The sequence below is a fragment of the Odontesthes bonariensis genome, chromosome 19, assembly GCF_027942865.1.
Source record: "Odontesthes bonariensis isolate fOdoBon6 chromosome 19, fOdoBon6.hap1, whole genome shotgun sequence".
NCBI classification, from domain to species: domain Eukaryota; kingdom Metazoa; phylum Chordata; class Actinopteri; order Atheriniformes; family Atherinopsidae; genus Odontesthes; species Odontesthes bonariensis.
Genome location: NC_134524.1, coordinates 12,446,990 through 12,468,161, shown reverse-complemented (window position 1 = coordinate 12,468,161; position 21,172 = coordinate 12,446,990). Strand labels below are relative to the sequence as shown.

The following is a 21,172-nucleotide window of genomic DNA, read 5'->3' as shown; positions in this document are numbered from 1 at the left end:
AGGCAGATAATTTTTTTAGCCACATTTCATGCTACTCCCTTTCGAGAAGTGGTTATTAGCAAGACACCTGACAACAAGTAGGTTGATGACCCAGGGGCCCTCCAGGGCCTCAGTCACTCATGACAGCTCGAACTGTGCAGTAGTTACGCTGTCACTTAAAACGACCACCAACCCCCTCCCCCCTTCTCCTCTGCTCTCACTCGTACAGCAATCTAGCCTGTGATGCTGAGCCGCCGTGGTGCATTTGTGGCAACTGTGGGATTTCTTAGAGGGGAGCCACAAGACTGTAATCAGTCATTATGTCAGAAGCGAGCCCGTGAGCCCCGCTCCGGCTCATTCAGCCAAATAATAAGCAGCAGATAACAGCACAGGCATGTAGGCAGCAACGGAGCCCCCGCGGGCGAGAAGGTAGGAAAACTTTATTTTTTATTTTTTTTCCTTCTCTGGTCTGCCTACACAGGGATGTCACCTTGCTACAGGGGCTGGGTGGAGTGAAACTGTCAGTCGATGTTCAACCCCCCTTCAAGTCTACTCCTAATCGGGTGTGTGTGAGATTAGTTGACAAGATGATGCTTGCTGTTCATTTTCATCATTGAAAGCTGTTTTCTAGTGACTGCAAAAAAAAATGAATTAAGAGTTAGAGGTTAAAGCTTTGGTTAAAGATGGCACTGAACAGGTAGTTTTACCGTTAGATTGATTTACTTTATTTGGACCGTATTAGTTTGTCGCATGAATAACTGAAAAAAAATGTGATCAAGTCGTCAATGTTTTGGTTTTGGTTGTTTCCTGATGTGAAAACTTTTTTACAACACGTAAAATGGACATTAGTGGGACTCTGATGGAAATAATAACCACACACACACACACACACACACATATATATATATATATATATATATTTGTCTTCAGAGAGACAAAAAAATATATATCCATAATTTTGTCTCTCTGAAACAGTTTGGTATAGTTTGCTTTTATCTTCTAAAAATAGATTGAATCATGGTCAATAAACCAAACTAAACCCACCCACAGATTGTATCTACATTTGTAAAGATATTCTTCCAGTGTTTAGTCTTTCAAATGGCATTACAGAAATGGATGCGAGGGCTGTCGCGACCGTGACACTTTAGTTAGTGATTAGTTGTACAAATAACAACAATCAAAAGCTTAATTGTCGTCTTCAGTTAATTTTATGCTACATTTATAGGGCTCTACTTTTCATTTGGCTTCAAACCAGAGTACACCCAGAGTGATTCTGTGGTGTTTAATGTTTAACTTTAAGTAAATGCGCAAATGAGTTTAATGTTACCAGATGCTCACTGAAATGCAGTCCAAATTAAGAAGTGAAGTGGCTAAGGGCTCCAGAGTAACTTTTTCCACTTGCAGCGCTGGTGTTCCTAACTGAAAACATTTGGTGCTCTGGCACAATATGATAGAGCACAGCTTAAAATGACTTACAAGCAACACTTGAATTTGTTTTTCATCGTTACTGCAGGACTGTTGATTTGGTTTGAAATGGGCAATTTACAAAAATAACCAAACTTTTGTCTCATGTCAAAAGAAGATTGTCCGTAAATGAGAGCTTCAACAGAAAAAAAAATCCTTAATTTAAACATTTATTTTTTTACTCATACTTTAGATCATGGCCGTAGCGACATTAGAGGACAGCGAGGTCTGGACCTCCCTTATTTCATCCGAGGTTTGTTTTTTTTGGACCGCCAAAAATGCCCAACTGAATCAAACATAAAAAACCTCAAAACCTCTGTGAAAAGTGGGCTTTGTTTTCGTTTTTTGCCTGTGTGAGTGAAAAAGACTGTGCGAGTGGAGTGGTGCGACTCGTGGAAGAGAACGCAATTCAGCAGACATCGCAAGTGATTAAAGCTGCGCAGCGCAGCACTTGGGCGCAACAAAGCCAACAGTTTTAAAACAGTAGCCTATGCATTATGAGTTATGAGTAGGCTATGATGTCTTCTTTGACAACTTTGTGAAGCAATTTGATAAGTCACTGTTTTTAAGAAGCCGTCATTTGGTTAGTGGAGAAAAAAAAAAGACCGACTGACACCATCAGCTGCATAAAATATGAACATTAAAAACATAGGCTCATGTAAAAGCATAGACTATCCGTCAAAGGTAATTTGATTGTAAATTTGTACTTTTAGGGGCTGTAATTTGCAATGATTTATATCTACTTGAATATTATTTTTATTTTGGAATATCACTACCATTCATCATTCAGTTCAACAAGTTCAAAGTTACCCCCTATATTCTTTAAAAACATTGTGGTGCACTATAAAAAAAATGTAAATTTAGTACAGTACATTTAAAAAAATAAATGCTGGTTTATACAATTAAAAGACAGTTAAACAATACAACTCTTGTGTGACCTGTAATTTAATAAATACATTAAAAAATATAAATATATATTGTACATATACATAAATGTAGGCTATATATTAAAAACTATATAATTAAAAAAAAATATATATATATATATACATACATATGTATATATTGTAAAAATTTTGGCGCGCGCGCATCATGGACCTCGCCTATTCCAAAATCCTGGCTACGGCCCTGCTTTAGATGCCATAAATTAATCACCTAATATGAATCCACTCATTTAAATTAACAGCATCCTGCTATATCTGTATGCCAAATTCAGTTTATCACTAAAGCATTTTTCAGTATTTGAGTAAAAATAAGATAGATATTGAGTTGAGTTGCATGCCGTCTTAGTCACTAGTCATGTCAGTGTTACGTGATCTGCACCTGTGTTATTTGAGTCTATTTGCAGCTTTTCCTTCATGTCATATCAGTGCAACTCTTTTTTCCATAGTTAAGTGCTTGTCCAAATATTGGGCTGCGACAGCAGTACACAAAATGCAATACATTTTAAACTGCACAAGCGTTTCATGTCAGGAGGAGTGGGGTAGTTTTTCCTTTTTCAAATAGAGATCACAAGCTGATTCAACATCTTATCCTCATCATAAATGTAGGACTTTAGTGTCAGGAGGAAGACCTAAGAGAAGCATCTTTCCAAGCTGCGCCAGTGTGCCTAACTGCAATATTTAGGTGCGCTGCGTAAAAAAAAAAACAAATTCCAAAATGTGGCTGTTAATCACAGTCTGGATCCCTCTGCCTCAGGATTGGACATTTCTATTTTACACTGATGATTGGAAATGATTTTAACCGACTTCCAAAATAATCACAACTGACACATTTAATTGGGATCAGGAGATCGTAAGAGAAGTGTGCCTAAGCCTACTGCGTCATTTGTGATATTGATAAGAAGCTCCTCTCATGAGCCCCATGCCTTCCCCCACCACACCGATGGAGTTTTGTCATTCCATAACGAGGGTCACAGTGTCCCATTGTCTCACTGAGGCATTTCCTCAGCATGATGGTATTGACTGGCTCTGCTGGGTGAACGGTGCCATATAACATCCATACATCATTGGGAAGACAGAATGACAGACAGTGGGAGTTGAAATGTTGGATCACCAGGCAACTGACATCCACTGCCTTCCTGTTCCCCACAGTGATACTCTATCTTATAAAAGAGGGTGCATTGATAGTTGCAGGCCTGCCAACTTCCTAACCTCACTGCTCGCACCAAATGACATGCTCATGACATACATTTTCTTACGGTGGAAGGTGCAGGCATAATTCGGATTTAAGTTAATGCTTTTTTAGGGAGTTCTCATAGTCATATCTGAACTGCTTATAATCAGGGACATAAATGTTATTTGTTCATTTACTGCCTCATTATTATTGGTTCAGTGCTCGATGCATGCAAGGATTGATAGCTAGATTAATCTCATCAAAATGTTAAGCTTTTATAATCTTCTCATGGACCCCTTTTAACCCTCTCATACATAATAAATGTTGCTAAAAGTCAGGTTCACATAGAGCAAATAGCTTAACACAGTAGCTAGCTAGTTCTGCTTGGAAAATATGAAAGTGCTGCATGCCACTAGACAATGAGCTCACTGAGGTCAGAGCAAGTCAATGCTTTATGGAATTTCTGCCCATAATGATTAATAAGGTAGGTGTAGTCATTGCTTCGTAAGACACCAGTGGAATGTGGGAGGTGAGCAGTTATCTGTAATCCTGTTTTATTACACCTGTGCCTGCAGTTTCTCCTTTTTTCCTTTCTATTCATTCTATGTGCTGTTCAACTAATGGGCAGCCCATTATTGATCTGTGTACACAACGAGGATCACTTTGTTCCTCTTTTTCTCAACTTTTTCAGTCCATCCTAATGCAATATTGGTTTTTGCTGAACAGTCAATCCGCTTTTGACAGCAAGAGTTTTGTTGTCACTTGTGTGCTGTGCAAGGGTTCGTCTCCTGAGATCTTGTTTCTGTTTTTGGTCAGTTGTAAGCCAGTGCTGTATCCAACGCACCCGGAGAGGTCTTTACACTTGCAGCAGAGCAGAAATAATGGTTCCAGCTGCTCAGATATAGCCATGACACACACAGGCAATTTGCTAATTTCTGCCTCTCACCTGGTCTTATTAGCTTTTGACACTGCAGATTTCAAGAGGGGTGTGTAAAAATGATTTACACCCTTCCTGTTGCTTTGGCTGAAATTAAAATAAAACAGGACAAATTGAGCTTTGCTTTATTTTTTGTGCCAGTTGCTAAATCAATTTATGTGCTCCCCCCTTCTTTTTTTTAGGGGTGTTTCCTGCTGTATAACAACCATTCACTATGCTTTATAATAACTTGTGATATTCACTGCAAACATTCTCATCTAATCTGTGGGTAGTTGTCAGTAACCCAACCCTTGTCACGGAAACTTGAGACCTGCTGATGAGATGCCGTCACACTCCCAAGAGAAGCCCCTTTCTTTAAACGAAGCGCTCATGACTTTGAAGAAGCCCCCCGCAAGCTGATGGGGGAAAATCGAGATTGGAAAGTCCGTAGAAGCCACATTTAATTATACTGGTAGTAAAGGTTGAAACTGAGCAGGAATGAAGTACTTTTTGTGCATCGATTTTTCTCTGCAGCTACGGATGCCTCAAAGAGAGGGAGAGACAACTTACTCTGTTGCTGCTCTGCATGCAAATCAGGAAAGCCCCTTCTGTTTTTGTCCCCCCTCCCCCTATTTACCTTTTAATACAATGAGAGCATGTACATCAAACCAAGCATTTCATCAAATTAGGAAATTCCACTGAAATGAAAAAGGAACTCGGCCAGTTCTGGACAGAGGCCACATAGGCACTTTATTGTGATACAGTTTTGATGGGTTTTGTGATCTGTCTCGACATCTAACTAACTTTGTCCAACTGTCCCTTCAGATACTTCTAACCAAGATGACAAAGGGTGGCAAAGCTTAGGAATGCATAAGCCTGAGCTTTTCCTACAGGTTACCGTTTAAGAATTCATACCCATTAAAGTGCTGTTTCCTGTAGTCTTAGGCCTCTATTTTGGCAAGATGTCACTTCACCTGGGTATCAGCAAAGTGGCTGCCAGCTTGACTGCCATCGGGTCCCCGCAGGATTGCTACCCACCTTCAAGCTTTGCGGATGACTCAGGCCTACAAAAAGATCAGTTATTTAGGAAACAGTTGACCGCCAGGCTTTCGTTTGCTTGTTTTCTGATGACGTTTTCACCAGTTTTACCCCGAGCGAGTGATTTACAGAATCACATCAGCAGATGCGACGATTCCTCATGCATAAGAAACCCCACTCCGACAACCATCTGTCCCTGTGTGTCTGTTACCATGCCATAGCAGTTCATTTTTCTTGTCCCCATATTCAATTTTAAAAGCATTCAGAATATGTGGAACCAAGCTCGATACTTGCAAACCTCATTCTGAAATCTAATTCCCGACCTGCACACGACCTGTGTAAGAGAAACCAGAAAATATGCAGATTGTCAATATAGTTTGTGAGACTTGTGAAAAGGTTTAACACTGGGTGCCCCACGATACTGTTACCTCGACTGGATAGCTGGAATGAATTATTATACCCAGTTAAAATTAATTTGACCCCCACACAGGGAAAAAGCAAGGAGGTCAGAGGGATCGCTTGAACTGCTCTTGGAACTGATACCAAGTTTAGGGGCCATTTCTCCATTTTACTGGCAGTCAGCTGACAGCGTGAAAACTGCGTCCGACTGCCAAAAGACTTAAACGCAATAGAAGACTCCAAGTCTCATGTAAAAACCTAAACAAGGCAAAGGGTGGCAGTTTTAAAACTGAAAGAAAAATGATTACATGCCTACATTTTCGTTGGGCAGATTCTAGCGATAGCCAAGCCAACTTTATTTCTAAAGCACTTTAAAAACAGCAACCACTGACCAAAGAGCTGAACATAGGAATGGAAACACGTTGGAATAAAATGGATAAAATGGATAAAAGTACAAAGCACAAATAAAATCATGAGCAAAAGTACAAAGATAGAACTGTTAACCCTTGCAACCCTTGAAAAAAAAATGAAAGATGCACCTTCTTAACATGTTGTTCTGCAGGCTTTAATTAGAAATCTTTTTCTAAACCCTGGCAAGTAGTTTTGTAGCCTAAACCTAATGAGGTTGTGTCAGGTGAGAAGCCTGGATGAAGATTATCCAGTGTATCTAAAAATAGTATGAAATTGCAGCAGTACCTGATAGAACTCATACCTTAGTTAGCTTGGTGAAAGTCCCAGTTTTGATTTACACTCCGACTTCCCTCTTGTATTTCGAAATGCACAATCATTACTATGCGCTAACTGCTTCAAAGATCGATGGTTCTATTATTATGCCTTTTTAATTGAAAATTGATTACTACAACCTGCTGCTCACCAGCTAACCTATTTTTTGTTTTTCCTGTGATTGCACTCAAATCTTTATTCACATAGTGACAGCCTTGCATGGGAGGTGGGATTTAGGGGGCACTTTCTATCTGTGGCTAAGAGGTTCACCATAACTTGTTCAGTCCTTTGTGGACAAACTGCACATCTTTGTGTTGTCTTCCAGCTTTACTTTTCTCCTTTCTTTCTGTCCTGTAATTACAATCATAGACCTCCCTTTTTTTTCCTTTACAATGTAGTCCCTGTTTCTTCTCCCGTTCATCCAGTTCAGTTACATTTGCTTGTTGCAAGTGACCTGATGAGAACATGGCCCTTATCTCCTGCTGAGCTGAAGAATTGAACACGTTTCTCTAGCCCACTGGAAAGCAGTCGATTGCCAGATACGACCACAGAAGCTGCTAACGTGGACTACTGCTGTGCAGGCTTTCAGTAATGGAAAGATGCCTATCATTCTGAGAGTTTTAACTCTCCTCAGGGCCACATGTTAAATATGCTTCTACAAATGTGATTTTGAGGGCAGAGAGCCTTGGGACTCTGAGGTCACAGTATGAGAGACCTCTGCTGTGAAGTATAGGGCAACAATGTATGTAGGTTAAGGTTATCTCGCTGATGTTGTGGAACTGGATATAGCACTGGGATTCCTGCAGAAAAGGTGTGGATATGGTTTGAGATAAAGCACCGACGGTTTTTGGCTTCACTTTCAGGGCAGCAACACAGAATAGTCAAAGATTTCAAATTCCCAGATTCTTTCTCAGTATTCTTCGGCGATTATGTTGCTTGCCTCTTTTGAGCGGAATAGTTGCGTCTTTCCTGAAAACAATGTGTTTCAGAGCATCAAATTCATAAGGAGTGTTTTCCATCCTCACACTGTCTACTCCTTCCGTATTCATCCTCGATTCGATTACTTTTTGGATTCAGCAGAGACTCGTTTTATGCTATATTGCTCTCCGATGCGTTTTGCTACCCCACAGATTTATGTCTCAGCTGACGGATGGCTGTCCAATTTTCTGCATCAATGGCAGTGCTGGTGGCATTGTGTATGTTGTAAAAGCACTTGTCAGATGTGTGCTAAAGACATATGGACCACACAGCTGTGCAATTCTTCCAGATACTGACCATATCTGTCACATCCAGTCCTGACCTTATGTAATGCAGTGGTTTGTCATGAGTGTGCTCTGCACTGTGCTGAATTTGAAATAATAATTCGGTGACCATGTGCAGGCATGTCTTGCTCGTTAAATTACACTAAATTGCCTGAGGAAATGCTATTTTTCCCTTCACGGGTTATTAATTACAAAGATCATAAAAAGAGTTCTCATTTGAATGGTCACTTTAATCATTTTGTTAATGAGGGGAGAGGGCTAAATTGGAAATGATCTAAACCCTTTCCATTTGTTATTGGAATTTTTTTTTATTTTTGACAGATATTTGACAATGGAAATTGGATGGATTTTGGAGAATGGAATGCACTAAGATGCAGTGTATATATATATTAGGGCTGGGCAAGTTAACCCACTACGCCACGGACCATCCCTGTTTTATTACTTATTTTATCCTTTCAGAAGTCTGTTGCTTACAGGCTTTTATTTTGTAAAAGTCTGTTGCTGTCTGCTGCGGAACCAAAGAAAGTAATTGGCGGATCCACCAAACATGGAGAAGGGTACAGAACTTTTACTCGGCCATTTCTTCCAGACGGCGGAGTCGACAGAACCAAAGTCATCTGTAAACACTGCCAAGTTGAATTGTCTTATCACCGTAGTAGTTCCAGTCTAAAATATCACTTAAAGGCAAAACACACAACTGATAACAGCAAGTCATTCAACGAAACAGACAGTGGAACGAGGCTTCTACATAAAAACTACATAAAAATGCTGATGTTAAAAGTGTGTTTGCACAACAAATGTAATGGCACTTTCATTCATATGGCAGTACATTTAAAATAAAACTAAATGCTAAAAAGCTATACACTACTTTTGAATTCATTTTTGGATTTTGCGTACAAATGCGATTAATCGTGATTAATCGGGGAAATCACGTGAAAAATTGTAATTGTTGCCCAGCCCTAATATATATATATATATATATATATTCACTCACTCTCCCAAGTGCTCCAAGTGTTTCCAGTCTTGTCCTACAATAATTTCTCAGCTATTTTTGAATATTCAACTGTGAAGACCTCTAGGTCCACATTAAACCCAATTCTTGGCCTGAATAGTAAATGTTATCTCAGTTATCTGGTATTAATATTATCTGTTCACCTAAGAAACCGTTGACAACCTCGATAGATCCACATCGGTAGACGGCTTCCCAGCATGAGGTCGTGCAGCCCATTACTGTTTATGCAGTCATAGTTATGTCTTTCTTTGTAGTCGCAGTGAAAGGTTGACGTGCCCCAAGATGACCAGCCCCTCCTCACAGGGGCCCTGTGATATCTCGGTTGTCTCCTTCCAGGCCTGAATGGGCACATTGTGCTGCTGGCTGCTGCTGCTCTGCAGACCGCTCGATCCTCCACACACACCTGTCAAGCCATGTCCTTGGCGCCTTGGGTGCTGAGACACTCCAGAGCCCCCCCCCCAGCTCCACACATGATTATTGAACCCTTACACACACACACACACACACACACACACACACATACGTACACACCTAAAAGCAGTTGGATATGTGCAAATAAACACTCGTGGTTGAGCCCACCGTATGGGAAGACACAGATGTTTATACACTGAGACATACACAATTGAATTTCACATAAACACAGGTCACGCGTGTAAATTAACACACGCACACCAGATCACACACAGGGTTAAGTTTATTGGAAACACACCTCGCTACCTTCATTCATGCCAAGGTTATATTCAGTGTGCAAGTCGGCTTCAGAATTCAGAGAGGGTCAAGTTCCATACTTGTCAGGGTGGAGGGTTGGGGGCAAGGGCATGAAGGGTTTGCTGGGGTAAACGCACTCGCACATGGAAACAGGATTCAGGGGTAAACTACCTGTAACTTGATCCACGCCCTCAATCAGTTGCAGATTTTGCAGTACAGGAGGCCTGTTGGAGGGCAGGGTTGCTCTCCCTTTCTCACAAGTTTCCTGTTGGTGCTGAAAGACCAGTCAGTTAAGAGGAAATTCATATTGAACTATTTCATGGTTAATTTGACATGAAACACATGTCACCTTTGGCTCTGGTAAATTTTAATGTAAGTTTTCAGTTTTCTGTAGTGCTGCAGACCCCAAGCTGTGAACTAGGGGTGGGCGATATGGAAAAAATGTTGTATCACGATTTTTTGCATAAAATCACGATTTCGATTTTTTTATCACGATCTTCCATCCAAAAAAAAAAAAAAAAGACCAATTACAGTAGAGCTAAGTCGACATGCTGAACCACAGAAGAGCTAAGGAGTAAAAGAAAGAATTTGGCAATCAACACATTGTAATTCAACTGTAACCCAATTCAAGATGAAAAATAATGATCTAATTGATGACATCTGACACAGTGAGAGTGAAGCAACCGGAAATAGAAAAACGAACCACTGATGACGACTTGACTCCACCTCATGATGCCATTTAGCAACAGATGAGCAACGCTGCATGTTCATTTACTGCAGCCACAGTCACGCACTGCCATCAGCAGAGCGCCCTAAAGGAATACTTTTCAACTGTGTAATGTTTGTCACGGTCGCGGTGCATCCCTTTTCTCTTGCACCGTAGTTAGCTTACGAGCTAGCGGTTTCCTCATCCGACCCGAGAGTGCTGCTGCTGGCCGTGAGTTTCTCCCGTGCGCCGCTATGGATGTGCTGTGGATGGTGCCGCTGCTGCTGTTCCCATTCCTGATGTGGACCAGCAGCAGTGGGTTAGGGTAGAAGAAAACCCGAACCAATTCCAAATTACAGAGGTGGATTTCCTCTTCTTCACCAGCTCGTCGGCTTGGCTTTCAGCCATGGCTGTCCATGCGTTTTCTAAGTTTTTACAAACACAACATGGAGGCGTGTAAGAAAGTGTCACGATGCACAGTTCGCTATGATTGGTCGGTTAGGTAAAGGACGCCCTACGTCTGCCTCATCGGCGGGAACCAGCATTAAAAAAATAAATAAATAATCATTGCGCGGATTGGCAAAGGCGATATATACGGTTTCTCTAATTTGGTAGATCGCCTGAGATTCTCCACTCTTCCTCGCCAGTCACGATTTTATATCGTCAGATCGCGCACCCCTACTGTGAACCAATAATTTGAAAATAAGAAGTTAAAGTTTGATAATCATGGTGATTTATCAGCTGAAGCCCTACATTATTTAAATGTGAAATATTCAGTCTCCATGTTATGTTCTTCTGATTATTATGAACCAAATTGCTTGAATTAAATTTTTTTTAATAGTTTTTCAGTAAACCATTTGCTCTTTTTATCTTGAGTTGAGGGAAATTGCAGTTTGTAGTGGGATATAATACTTTATTTTAAATCACTTCTAAACTTTGTGACACATTCTCACAACACCACATGCATTATGACCCAATGAAGATGGCAATCCTACCCACTTGTGGTCTTGCAGCATTCAAGAGCATCCTCTGTTTCTCTGATTGTCTCTTTGTGGCCGTGCACTGGTAACCCTTCACACAATTGCTGAAAAATGCTAAATGGCTGTTTGTACATGCACACAGCGTGCATCCTGAAGAAGGACCTATAGTGTCAAGTCCTACTAGTGTCACCCATACAATTTTCCCCTCTATTGACTTTTATGTTCTGCTGCGAGGTTGGAATGTGTATGTGTTCCAGACAAAGATGAGCATGATTTTCATAATGATATTTCTCTGTTGAGGGTAAACACTTCCTTGAGAGGAAATTTGCTGTGTGAGTGCATGACATTTTGACAGCTTATATCTGACCATTCATTTTATCCATTTAGTACTGAGTGCCATAAACATAAAAGGCTTTTAAGAATCGTCCGTGAGCTTGGTTTTCAGGCGAGATCATGCGATTATAGATCTATCCTTCTGTCTTGAAGTTCAATTTAGGAGCCAGGGAACCGTAAGAAGAGGATATTTATATGAATATTCAAACACTTGAGCTTGCATACAACCATGTACGGGAAAAAAAACCCCAAAAAACAAATAGTGATCAAGTATGTGCCATTTTATAGCTGAATACATTGTCTTTCTACAAACTCACACTTTGATACACTAGAGATGAACCTAAAGAATCATGTTCCAGTGCTGATTACTTTCTAATTAAAGCCAATTAGGGTCATTGTATGAAAAAGTCTTCTGGGGCAGGACTGTAGTGTTCAGGGCTGTACGTCCCTCATAATCTCATTTCCTTAGGAATACCAGCTCAGAGTGTGAGAGAGAAAAGATTTTGAGGAAAAATGTCATGATGCTGATGATGTGGAGTAAAAGATGAGAAAAGAGAAGCTACAGAGGCAGGAAAAAGGATACAGAGAAAGTAAATAGGCAGAGAATTGATGGGAGTAAAGAATGAGAAAGAGACATATCTATACATCATCTTCTAGCAGTTGCCAGCAACCTCAGTCAATTGTTATTAGCTTTCCTGGATTAAATGTGACCCTTGAGGGTAGGGATGCTGTCTGTGCATTGTAATTGGTGCCCCTTGACTTCAGTTTGAGCTTTACCTCCCTTTTGAATGAGCAATGTCCGTCTGTGATTACTTGAGTAATAATAGAAATTCTGAGTAATTTGTGAAACTCACCTTTCGTGAAACAAAGACCTTGTTTGTATGAAATACTTAGATGCAGAGATTAGTTGTTTCCATTTGCCAGTACCTTTTTTCAGGGTGGCTGTGTGATTTAAGCATTTCAAAGTGTAAGAGAATTCTTCCGCACAATGCGAGAGGTGTGATGGTAATGTTTAAAAGTCATGGTATTTTATGGTTGAAGTGTAGTCAACCTGAGGGCATAAACGGAATCTTTATGAGGCCTGCTTATTTCTGTCTCCAGGAGTGGCTCATTTTAAAGTCTTTATAATCTATGAAATAGCTGCAAGAAGGAGAATAAGTTATAACAGCCCATATTGCACACTTCACAGACGAGAATGTAGGCTACTTGAGGCTGTCCCTTCTTGTAAAAGATGCCACATTTTCAATACATTTTCTGTCCATTAGCCATATCTCCATTGCCTTTGGCCCCTGCACGCACAGGCCGGCTTGTCACTTACAGTGTCACAACTTCAGGGTCATTTAATTTCGAGCCCTGCTCCGCCGATTAGGGCTTTTGTTGTGAACAGCCGCAACTACTGTAATGCTGGTGTTTGGGTCAGCAATGGGCACAATAGCTTAGTTACTCTCGCTGACTTCCTCACTATTGCCTCTCCCTTTCCCTCTCAGCACATTTTCCACTTGGCTGATAAAATAAGCCACTCTTTGATGAGCTTTCAGTGGGCCACGGCGCTGTGCCTCAGTAAATGCTTTTATAAAGACACACCACAGGCTGTCAACTTGGATCAGTCATACAGCGGCGGCAGCCGTCCGCTGCTTTCTCATATTTGCTATTGTCTCCTGGTCGCAGGTGGTTCAGATGCACAGCGATAAGCATGGGCTGGAATGTATACTTTTATTCAGAAACAAAACTGTGGGGCTCAGCTCTTCATCTGGAGGCAGGAAAGTATTGTTACTCGAGTCCTCCCTCTTTACTATTCAGTTTGATAAATTCATGTCCTAGTACTCTTCCCCGCAATCTGGTGTCCACTTTAAAAAAAAGTAAAATAGCCCAAGGCAAAGCTAACCAACAGCTGCAAAGCCAGCTAGATTATAGACGAGCAGATTGTGAGTGCAGCCAATCTGAAGACAGAGTTCACTTTTGATTTCGTCTTATGGACATCATGAATAGCTTTGGGGTTGTTTGGTTCTGTTTTATCTTCCCAGCTGATACCCTATGCCTCCCTTTAATGTAAAAAAACAGCCGCATACAATGCTATCTGTGTTTCAGTTACATAGCGCCAATCTGTGTAGTGGATAATGTATTCACTCTGCTGCATTGCATCGGGGGTAGTAGCTGCTTAAGGTGTGCTAACTGAATACTTGAATTCTAGGGTTTGTAGTTTTAAACTAATCCAAAACAACCAAAGAATAACTTGTTTTTCAATTGATGATACAACGTCTTCCTTCTGTTTCTCATTATTTCCCTTGTTCTTCTGCGGTGCTTGTGTGTTGCTCTTGTTTGAATCTGCTCTTCTCTTTTTTTTTATCTGTAAGAACGGAAAAAAGCGTTCCAACAGAATGCTACTGAAGCAGAAAAAAACACTGAGTTTCTAATTTTTTTTGTTTGCCTTTGCACTCTGGTATAATTGTATTTTTCATATCAAACACAATGCACATGCGTAGAAGTGTTTTAAATAAATGTTTCTGCACATACGGTATGCATCAATTAAACTCAATTAGCAATGGCTAGTATCAACAGTCCTTGAGAGATGATGAAGAACTACGCTGTTTGCATTTTTATTTGCTTCATTATGGAAAATGCACACACAGAAAAACAATAGAAAGATGGATATAGGATGTCGTTAGCCCACAGTTCTGACCCTGTGTCAGTGCTTTCTTTAGTTTTGCTCAAATTAACATCATGCAGGGTGATGAAACTGAAAATCTTATAGAAAAGAAAAGCATTGTTAACAGCCAGGCGTGGTCAGAAATATGGTTCTCTTCAGCTCTACCCCACCCACACTCTGATATCCAGCACACTGTACCACAATGAATCACATTTGGAGTGTGAAATCAAATTTGGGTGTAAGTTCATGCCACTGAAAGCCGGATAGTCACGCTGTGTTTCATCACTTTGTAATTTAGAACGCACTCCTTTCGACAAGGGAACTGAAAAACTGAGTACAGTGGATAATTTGACAAAGAAAAGGGCCAATTTTCTGTGTGTTACCTCCATCGACTCATGACACAAAGTGCCTCCTCATGTGCTCATGCTTTCTCAGCAATGGGCACTCATTCACGTTGAACTATGTAGTGATCCTGCATAGCTTACTTGACACTCCAACAAAATTCTTTCACATACCTGTCAGCTATAAGTGGTTGCATATCCTTTGTGGCCAATGAAACGTTAATAACATGATGTAAAAATAATCCCATTCTCAGTTTTGTCTCATACTTGAATCTCAGCAGGCCTGTACTTAACATGCAAACCTTTAGCTTCCTATAATTAGAAATGGCTTTTACGAGGATTTGTTTTAATGCAAAACTCTAAAATGTCAGTGTGCAGAGAAATACAAATAACTTTCATGCTTTCCCATGAAAATAAGTAGACTGTCACTTCTCGTATTTATTTATCTTACATCTAACAATGCAGTCGATTGTCTAACTTGTTTAATATTAATATGAATTAATATTGATATTGACAAGATTGAATTTAATTAAATCTCTAGTGCAATATTCTAAATAAAAGTGGAATGATCTTTTCCTTATTGCCTCCTGCAGTTTGTTGTATTACAATGTAAACCTGTCAATAATGAGCATCCTGGCATTTTTTTGGAAACCTTTCCAAATGGTGTCACTTTGGGTCTTCCAAGCCTAGAAATTGGCGGCTTTTCCATATCTGTGGAATGAACATTCTAGTCGTAATTGTAAAAGATTGCCTTGGGTGCCTGGAACTGCCTGGAATACATTTCTCTGTTCCCAAAACCCTTTGAAGATATTTTGGAAGCTTCCGTTCCCAACGACTTCTAGTACTTTAACTGTAGTTAAGGCAAAGAAGGCAATACATTTGGCTCTGATACTGTCTCTGTTCACCCTACAAAACCAGGGAGAGGGGCGGCAGATTTTACAAGAGGTAAATGTGTGGAATTAAAGATTTGGACTGTGTAACTATTGCAGATTGTGAAAGCACATTATAACAACCAAACATGTCCCATTACACTGTCCAGAAAATGATTTTCTTTTAGAATTTTCTGTATTCCGTGAGCTGAGTGCCTCCTTTTGTGTGACAGTTTGCGCTTGGAAGTGTTACAATATGGCGTGAGTGTGTTTCTTTCCAAACACTCGCAGGCCCCGCTAAATAACTGCCAGATGCTCTGTTGACCAAACTAGTTTCGGCATTTCGGCTGAATTGACCTACAGCATCTGCGTCCACTGCCAAAGTCTTAAATTTGATCAAACATAATGAACAGCAGATTTGATGAAGCACGGCCCTGGCACTTGTTTGGAAGCCAAGAACGGTTGGCCATTGTGCCCAGATGATATTTAGAAATTTGGCTCTGTGGATTTTTTTTTTCTTTTTTCTTTCACAGCATTTCTGCACAATTTGGGGAAAAAATACAGCCATTTTCCTCAGTGACACACATGTAAAACTGTGAATCCTACAAGTAAATGATCCACCAGCGCTTTTAAAGTATATTTTCACACATGACAGACAACCCAAATAGATTGGAGTTCAAAGAAGGTCTAAACCAATATCTGCTTAATTAGCAAAGTAAACACTATACTATATATGGATCTAATTTTAGCTTATTATTCAAAACCATGAACTGCGTTAGAAACCTCAATTATAGAAATGTCGGTGCTCATCAATTTTATATTTGTATGTGAGATTCGATTATGAATCATGTAAGAGCAGTTTGCGTCAGATGAATGTATTTTAGCCATGAAAGGTGTATAAGAGAATCTTTTCAACTTCGCTGCATACAATTTGAGCTTACCTTTGTGTGGTTCATTAATTCAACCGTAATTAAATGTAACCCAGTCACATAAGGGTATTGGTGTCGGCCCAGCAGGGGTACATATTTAATACGTTGAGTGAAAACTGTAATGAGTAGAGTGACATGAAGGTTGAAAGAGGGAAAGTGGCACGCTCAGAAGATGAATTGATACAAAGGCGAAGAGGCAGAGAAGGAGAGCAAGAAGTGCGTGGGTGGGGGAAACGAGACGGTGCAAAAGGTGACTGGGGGAGGCAGTCATCAAAATGCTAATGTTGTATGGGATATTTACTGCGGAGTGTTAATGCAGTTTAAAACAGGCTCTTTGTCCTGCAGCCCATCACCGAGCCCTTGTTGGGCCCTAATAAATCAGCCATTAAAAGCTGATGTGACCTGAATAGCACTTCATACAGCGGCATTCGGGCTCTAGCACCAGTGTGGGAACCAGAAAAGGGTTGAAAAATTTATGAAGATATCCCTCAATAATAGTTCACCCAAAATAAATAGGTTGTCTGTGGCTTGACTATGACAATGCAAAAATTATGACAACAAGAAATGATCATTCTCTGTGTTTTTACATAAATTGGTATACTGCAGGTGTGCACAGGCTCTTAAGGTTGGCTTGCAGACATTAAAGGTTCCTACTTCTGGACTGTTGAGTTATATCCCCTGTCACCTGTTTAGAAAGAATAAGTGTTACAGATGCAGAAGTATCCTGCTGAGTTTACTAACCCGTTTCCTTTCTCTGTTTCCTTCCAGGACGGAACATGCTTTTAGTATCTGGAATGTGATACACAGGATTTGTAATCAGCAACAGAACCACACTCCTCCTAACGCTAAGGTAATTTGAAATTTTCAGTCCTGATACACAGGGCTGAAAATATCTGATTGCAAGTCATGAATACGCAATAGATCCCAGATTAAGTGTACATGATGTGCCTCACCACCATCACCACCCCCGACTCAGCGCAGTAATGAAGAGCATTCATGTGAGCCAATTGGGCTTGTTCTTTGTATGCAATAAGATGTTTACAAAATGATTCATGATGGGTGCTCATCTTCATATGCAAATCTGCGGGGCACCTCTGGTAAGCCTTTAATTTCTGCCGCCAGCAACACGGACGGCTTTTTGGTCGGGAACCATATCTACTGAGCGTGTTTGTATTGCATTCTCTGATGTAAATGATGTTTTTGGTGTAATCATGCAAAAGCACAGCTGGTTTCCTTTTCTCCACACCTCGAGTCTGACGCTCCCTGCCCCCCCAGGCCGCCCACCACCCTTACCCAACGAAACCTTCATGCTGAGCTCCGTCTCCTGTTCCTGTCTGTCTGTCATTGCTGTCTTATTCAGCTCTGTGTTTGCTCTCTGCTTCTTTTACTTATCTCCTTTCCCTCTCCTCGCTCACTTGTCATGACAGCCAAAGCCCTTCCCCTCTTCGTCCTGTTGTCACACACATACACACATCTCCCTCTGCAGCCTCTACCTTCTCCTGCAGCGCTCCACACTGAATGGAGCCACTAGCCTCAGTGCCTCCTGTGGTGAGTCTGGATTGAATTCAATTAGGGAGATTGTTTGCCCTCCAGAGTTTATTGTTGGGCTCTGTGGATGATAGGTTTGCCTGCTACCCCCTCCTCCTGTCCCTCACTCAAATTCAGACACAACACACACACACACACAAACATACTTGGCTTCAGTACATCCGTCTACCCCTCATCTGACTCAGGGTGGCCGCTCCGCCTTCCCACTCTCCTTAACAACTTTCTCGAGGCAGTGCATATTTTATTTTTCATCATACACTGTTTATTTAACTTTCTGAGACCCTGTTCTTGTTTTTTATTCTATTTTCTGACTTGGTATTTAACAAGATCAAGGCAATAAAAGTGCTACTCTGATACAATGTGTCATATTACCAACTTGTGAAGACAATAAGGCCTAATTCAATCTGTACCTACTTCAGGAGAGCTGCCGGGTGTGAGTTTTCAGAGGGGGAATAATTGGGAACAATATTTCAACTCAATTCCACAAACTACAGACACATTCCTGGATAATCCCATTTTCACAATTCATTTGCTTGCCAGCATATGTGCCACAAAAGAGAGGCCATTAAATGTTGCTGACATAGGAGTAATAGGCGCATTAGTTGCAAGGTGAAATTAAAATTGCACTGTCATTTGAATATTATTGAGAGCAGCAGGCGGGAGTTATTCGTGCTGCTGGCTTGTGCTTTTTAGATATGAGGCGAAAATCTGGTAAAGACATAATGGCCTTGATTCTTTGTAGAAACACATTTCAACGGCTTGTCCTGCAACCCGCTGCTTTCCTTCAGATGTCATGCTGTGTGACCGTGCACTGGTGCTACTCAGATATCAGATACTGTATTAGTGCTGAAAGATGCCAAATGAATTATAAGCAAAGGATTGCTTTGAAGATGAATGTCCTGATGCACTCTGACGCAGAATTATGACCTTCATTTGTTCCTTCTTTTTTCCTAATTTGTGGTCACTTTGGATTAAGTCTGGTCTACATCAAGCAGATCACAGCTTTAAGCAGATATGATAGTAATCGGGATAATATTCAAGCAAGATCATAAATGGATCTGCTCAACTACAAAGCTTAACTTAAGTCTTTCTAGATAATGCAAACCTCATTGTGCAGTGCTTTGCATACCCAAAGTTGTTTCCCATAGCACCAGCCATTCAAGTTAGTTTGACCATAATGGCCGACGATGACATTAGCCCGGCCAAGTTTTGGTTCTGTTATCTTAAAGCCTTCCATTTGTTTTGTTAGTGTGATCCTACCCGGACTTCTCCAAATAATGCAAAACAGGTCATTTGAATGGAAAGGGAGTGAATTGCTTTTGGCTTATGTCAGCAGTGTTCTCACATTTGAATGCAGTCCAGAGGTAGTTGACTTTGCACGTCTTTGTTGTTGTGTCCTGTTACTTGGGCAACTACGGTCAGCCCAGCAAGCAGCCTGGCTCAGGGATACCAGGCAAAAACATCAAAACCCTCTAAATGACCAAATTATTTCAAAGGCACACATTGCTTCATGTAGTTTATGGCTGGAAATGAAAAATGTGTTGACCCTCTGTGCAAATTGCTGTTGTCTAGACAACGGCGATCTCCTGAAAATGTATTTGCTTGGACATGTTGGTGGTCACTTTGTTGTAGTAGGTAGGAAACTGAGCTCACTCTCATGCATTTGTATATCACCTAACCCACCTATTTATGTGCTACATTTGTTGAATTTCGTGACGATTATAGATTTTTATTCTCAAAGAAATTCACATTAGTTTATTTGCTCTTAATCTTTTGAGCCTTGTCTGTATGGCTCCTTCTTTGAGGAAGAACAAAGGTAAACCGACACGACAACACGTCAGAGTGAGGTGCTGTTGTGTTCTGAACTTAAAGCAGCTGTAACCTTAAGTATTCGAAAAGAAGATTGATACAAATGTCCTATGGCAGCACAAAACCCTCTGACATCTGTATGACATGTTCATTATTGATGTACGTTACAAGTTGTTTTTTGGTCTCGGAGCAGTACTGTAAATTAGATGTATCGGACCCTAACAGAATGTCCTCTTTTGGTCCTGGCCATGATTTTTTTTTTTCTTTCACCTGTGTAGAGGAACATCAGGACTTTTCAGGGTTTTATTTCTGCACAGATTTTATTTTTTTTTTTAAGTTGTGTATTGGAAAGGAAATGATCAAACTATTTCCCTACAGCTGGTAGCGAAAAAATAAAACACCCATATGTAGACTTCTTGTAAGATTAAATGTACGCTTTAGTGAGTTAGGCGTATGATGGGATGTGGGAGGACCAGGCCAAGATACTGTCGCACAAGAGTTCTCAGCCGTTTGGCGGGATATTAATCTTTGTTTTTCTCATCTTGAATGTCCCACAATTAATTTCCCCATAATGAAAAGGGAACCCTATACAATGGCACAAGGTGGGTGTTTCAAGGGAACCTTTAGCAGACATTCAGGGGACCTTTTTCTTTTTTTTTTTTTGTCTGCTGTGATCTGCCCATTTAGTATGAATATTCATACTACATAGTATGAGCTTACCTGCTCAGCAGTGTGGATTTGTCATCGCTCAAACTGTCACATAATTTCCCTCTTCACTCTCTTTTTAAGTAAAATGTACACACTCTACACAGTATAAAGTTTTTATTCCAATCAACCAGAAAAGAAAACATAATTATAGGAAACAAATAACTTATCCAAACAAGCTAATGGACAGCAAAACTGTCTGGAGAAAATGTGTGTCCTTTATCACCACCTTATGATGACAAAATGACAGTGGTTATATCACAAGTGAATCCAAACAGTTTGGCTCAACTGCTTGTCAGAGACTTCCAGGTCTGTCAGTCAAGCCAGTTATTCCCCCTGACGTACTTGAGACAAGGTCAATTTAGACACTGATGACATAATGGACAGAAAATGGCCCAGTGTGTCTTGAGAAAACGGACTCTGAGAAGAGGATCCGGCACCTTGTGCCTCAGTTGTTTTGCACTTAAAGGCACCTTCACAATATCTTCAGTTATAGTTAAGTGTTAGTTTCAGAACTATAATAAATGTTCTTCTAATTTAATGTAAAAAGATTTTGAGCAAACATTTTCCATACTTCTGTTTTTTTCATTCAAGGTCTAAAGGATTGACTGCAGGGAAATTACACTTTTTTTTAACAACTTGTAGACTATTTGTTTCTCCTCTATCTCAGTCTGCCCGCCCTCCCAAAC

The 21,172-nt window shown here is 40.5% G+C and overlaps 1 protein-coding gene across 8 annotated transcripts in view; it reads left to right on the top strand.

Annotated features, from left to right (window-relative positions):
• The window catches only part of LOC142369539 (adhesion G protein-coupled receptor L3), a 215,222-nt gene that overhangs the window by 8,787 nt on the left and 185,263 nt on the right, over positions 1-21,172 (top strand). For all 8 annotated transcript variants that reach the window (XM_075451891.1, XM_075451888.1, XM_075451890.1 and 5 more), the window contains exon 2: positions 17,190-17,271. The gene's annotated coding sequence lies outside the window, so the exon portion shown is untranslated. The remainder of the gene's footprint in view (positions 1-17,189; positions 17,272-21,172) is intronic.